The following is a 5,565-nucleotide window of genomic DNA, read 5'->3' as shown; positions in this document are numbered from 1 at the left end:
GTTTTGTGTACAATAATGTGGTGAAAATGACAAGATTTGCTGTCTTGTTTGTCGAAAAACTTCGAAATGGGTGATTGAAAATCATCTGTACATCAGCATTCATGACATATACTTGTGTAAGTACGTAACTGTATTCTAAAAATTGACATGTCTATCTACATACTGTGACGAAGGTTAGTTTATCTTATCTAATCCATGAGAATTGAACCAACTTTTGGCTTAATAGTCTTAAGCTCATCCAATCATAAATACGGTACAAACTGTAAAATCATGAATTTTGGTTGGATTTAAATTTGGTGGTTTCACAAAAAATATTCACACATTTTTGTTGTCACCTGATTTTGCGGATAATCTTGACATCGAAATTCACTAGTACATACGAAAGTCCATTAATTTTTTACCAGTTATCACTTGGTGTTTAAATGAAATCATAGATTGAGGTTATGTAACTACAAATTCCACAAAAATGAAACCGCAACAAAAACTACTGATTTAACAGTATTCAATATATAACTGTCATCAGTTGTACGTTGGTCTGTACCTAATTTGCTTACAGTAAATCCTTCAATGTCCTGTCCCCGATTCATTTTATATAAGTATTGTAATACAACTTAATGTCAACACTATACTGTTAAGTTTTTCAGCATTGAATTGTTTGTTTGTGTGAATACAAAGACTGGAGTCTATTGTAATTCTCATTATGTGTAATTCAATTAAAACTTGTTATCTCACTAAGAACTTGTATGCCAATTTGTTTTTTATTTGTTCGTTTTTTTTTTTTTTTTTTAATTTTGATTTTTATTTTTTGTCACCCTTTTTTGAAGATGAAGGACGCCCAAGATGTCAGCATCCACTAGAACAATTAATAAATGAAACCATGTTTAGCTCAGAAACATAAAATGAGATTTTCAGAATGACACTATTTCCACAATACAATTGTGTTTGCTCACAGCTAGGGTTAATTTAACATCACACTATGAATCAAATATATCAAAAATTGTACAGAATACTGGACATGATTCTATCAAAAATATAATTTTCCATGAAAATTTTTATTTGAATCTTTAGATGGCAAGGCAATTAAAATATTCAGTTTTTAGTACCTGGTAATTTGATTATTCACTAATCACAAAAGGTTTGAAAAGGAATGATATCAAACTGATTCAATTAACAGTGTTGGGAATCTGCTCTACATTATTCATTCAGACGATGGCAGTAGTAATGATATTAGCAGGCTGAGAGGTAAACTAATTATGATGTTCACAGCTTACATGGTACATGTATGTCCAAGAACATAGATATCTACTATTTCATATACTCTAAGTACATTTCAACTTTGACCTGTAGCTTATTGCAAAAGATCATATGGCTCCTCGGAAAATTCTGTTAGACCCGTCATCAAGAAATATTGTGAGTAAATACTAGGTACTAACATAAAATTTGACCCCATACGCATAAGTAAGGAGGTGCTGGTATGATGTTTGATTATTGTTGGCTTAATTGCTTGTGAGGATACAGCCAAGGTCACTTTGAGGCAGGGTCTCCTTGTTTATGTTGGTGGCTACCTCTAGAATGATTGCAATTACATGGTACCGTTTTATCATATGTAGTGATCAATTATGTGTGGATTACCGTCCAAACATTACATCTAAGGAACTTCTTAGCAAAATATTATGACTCTGGGTTTCAAGGTTTTCAAGAGGAAGATTTTTTTATCCCTTACCCAACAAAGCTTTGCAGGGTATATCCATTTTGATCTCTCAGAATGACTTCCTTCATTTTACTATATCAGCCTGGTATAACGATAAGCTTGACAGCTGATGAGGGCCAAGAATAGACCTACCCAAGATGTACAGATTACAACAATCCCAGGCATTTCCATAGCATATTTCCAAAACCATTCCAAACGATTTCATAAAACTTTCTACACATATTTCAATCATGTGGCAAGTAAAAGTATCTTTTGCTATCAAGCATTTGTCATTTGTCTAAATCATTATGATTATCAATCGGAAAAATAATCGATTTCAGCACTTTCGGGAATATATTTCAAAACTCAATGAGGATAACTCCACAAAACTTGCTACATACATCAATCTAGCGGACTAGTAGTACCATTTGGTATGGACGAGATTCCACTTTGGACGTTTCTTTGGATAACATTATACAAATAGTCAAAATCACTCATTTCAGCCTTTCCATAACATAACTCCACAAAAATGCATCACACATCAATCAAATAGTCTATTAGTGCATTCTGCTATGTAATGGCTTTCAGTTTTGATATTTCTTGATCTGATTAAAATGCAGATCCCCTTTAGTTACTCTCTGTATTAAAATCTCAGAAGGGGTCATGTTCTGGTGACCTTTGCACTATTTGAACTTCACCCGAAGTATACAGACTAATAGACAATTTCAAGTCATTTTAACACAACATGTAGATCAATTTGATAAAAAAGTCAGATTTTATTTCTCACTCTGTAACTCTCCACAGTTGTAATAAAAGGAAACAGCATTTTAATCAGATTGATATGTTGCTATGCCATAACTATTGGTGACATGTTGAGACTAAATGACTACATGCAAATGGATTATGCAAGCCATTTCGCCCACCCCCATTAACTTTCAAGATTCTGTAAGCTGTAATTTGATTGGCTTATGCAACAGTTCACCAGAACATGACCCCTTATGGCATGTTGTCAGATCCTAATGCAGATAGTGTAAAGGATCTGGAATTCAATCATATTGGATATTTCACCGATTTCTGTATTTCTAGAACATATCTTCATATATATATATATTTAAAATAATAAGCTACAATCACCACTGTCTTGCCAGTCTTCACATTGACCTCTAAACATCCCAAGATGTAATCGGCATAATAGACATGACTAGTAAGGCTTTCGTGGAGGGGGATTGGAACGAGTATGTCCTTGCTTTTTTTTCTCAAAAACTGCAAATATTGAAAGTTTCATGCAGCCATGAATTGCAATATTCTGTAAAGAGAATTATTTGTTAGTGATCTTTTGTTCCACTTTTTTCATGGATAAAATAAAACCAAAAAAGAGGACACCTTAAAAATAAGAATTAATGAAGAAAACTATAATCCATTTTCGGACTTACACAAAAATTTTATCCCTTTTGCATCATTTTTCAATAGATAAACAGATTTGATGCTATGATGATATAATGTGCTATGGTTACCCCACTTTATGTATACAATCCTGACAAGCATTTGGGACACCTGTCTCTTATCAAATATTCATGACCTTCCATTAATTATGCACAAATATCACACAATACTATAATTTACTTAACACCAGTAATATTTTACAATATTACTTGACACAGTCATGTCAAATCATATACAGTTGGTCACATTGAACCTGGTGTTGTGGATATTTATTTGTCGGCACAGAATACAGACAGTGGATACCTTTTTGGAAATGTAGGAAAATTATTTTATGGCATTGAATCTACTCTAAGTGAAGTTTAAAAGTTTTGAAAATGAAGTTCTAGTGATTGGATACTTGGAACAGTTACAAGAACTCACAGAAATGGATTATTTCTACTGTGGTTTACAGTGTATAAATTGCAAAACATCTGGGATAACACAGCATAATTGCAATACTGATTTGTCATGACAATACTGTATCATATCTATTTCTTCAATGTGAACTTGACGAGGCAAAATCTGTTTCTAACTCTTGACTGGTGTGACTTAATTTGTCAGTATTTGAAAACCCAGATATGGAACTGGTCAGACGCTTTTAGAGAAATGGAGCAATACATTTGTGGCACTACTTACTACATCAATGTTAAGGTTCTACAAACAGCAAAGAAATGACCCACGGCATATTCTAACAGTGGTCAAGTGGTCAACCATGATATAATAGCATTCCAAAGATATACTGCATTTCATGTTTAAATTCATATATTTAATCCCTCTACGCAAATTGAACTACAAAAGTTAAAATAGTTATTAGGAAAAAAAAATATGATTATTTGAAAATCATTTATCACAAAACATCTATCCAGCTTTTGAAGTGAAAATGATTTAGTAAAACATTGTAATGAATCCAAAATTTTAATGTACAATTTTGGAAAATGGAAAATTTTTGTGTAGATTCTTTTTTTCTCTAAAGAAATTCATTACTTAAAATCTGATGAAAAAGCATTTGATTTTAAATTTCACATTTAAAAGTAAGTCCTTGGCTTAAACGTAGAAATTGCTCATGCGCACTAAAATTGATTTATGATCAAGATAGTGTTTCTCCAAAGGAATTTGATCATCATGGCAACAACAGCAAAGGTTCGTCCCCTTGGAAACAGCTCTTGTCCTTATCATGTTGATAAAGATGTTATTTATGTTTGTGAGGACTGTACTGCAGGAACGCTGGTATGTTCAGAATGTGTGACTACCAGGCACCGGACACACAGACTAGGAAAACTTGCAAACACCATACCTTGGAAAAAGGAGCAGGTTCTCAGATACATTGATGATACGGAAACTCACAAATTACCATCCATTCAAAAAGACATAGCAACACTGGATTCAAAGCTTTTGGAAAATAAGACAACATTTCAGGATCTCATTTTAAATATGAAAACACATGCAAGTCTTTGGAAGGAAGGTATAGACAACTATGTTGAGACACATGTGCAAAACTTCTTAGAACTTGAAAAACAAAATACAGAAGTTCTATTGAAACATAAGTGTGAACTTCTAAATCAGAGTTCTGACATCAAAAGTTTATTAGGTAACCATCGCAATACATTGCAGTGTGGAAACCATGTCCAGATATTCGACATCAAGACAGGACACTATATGCAATCTTCAATCCCACACACCAAAATTGCAAAATTCAAACAAAGGGAATTTTCAGAGGAGTGTCTTCCTCATGTGTTTGGATCAGTAGAAATTAAAAATGATATTTTATATGAGAAAACTGTAGCACAGACAAAAGAAAATGGGTGTTCAGCATTTCTTAAACCTCAACAAAATCCTAAACTTGTACGCAGGAATTCAACAGGAAGAATACGGGAATCGTCTGTGACAAAGCGATCTGAGCAGAAAGCCTCGTGTTTGAAAGTGGAACAAAATTCAAAACATGTGCGTCGTAATTCCGTGACTGAACAACTTATAAAACCTGTCAAAAAATCTGAGTTAAAACCAAACACAAAGAAAATATCAAATACACGCAGGCATTCCACATCAACAAGCATCAACAATGACAACGTAGAAGACACAAAGAAACCTTCAAATCCAAGTGACACAAAGGAGGGTCAAAGTAATGAAGGTCAAGGCCACTTTCAAAGGGAAGTTCAAAATGGTGGATACACACTTGTTTCACCAGTCCAACTGGTGAAGTTTGAATCATCAAATGGATCAGTGGATTTCGTAAGCCCAACTAAAGATGACCTTGCATGGGTATGCAAGTACAATGACACCTCAGTCCAACTGCTTGACCTTATGGGCGATGTCCAGGAGGAAGTGGTCAGTCCCTCAGGTATCACTGGGGTCAGCCAAGCTCCAGACAATGGTAATTTGTGGTTAAGTTGTCT

The sequence above is a fragment of the Ylistrum balloti genome, unplaced genomic scaffold, assembly GCF_031769215.1.
Source record: "Ylistrum balloti isolate Yb309-2 unplaced genomic scaffold, AGI_CSIRO_Ybal_v1 Utg369900, whole genome shotgun sequence".
Classification (NCBI taxonomy): Eukaryota; Metazoa; Mollusca; class Bivalvia; order Pectinida; family Pectinidae; genus Ylistrum; species Ylistrum balloti.
This window is presented reverse-complemented; position numbering follows the sequence as displayed.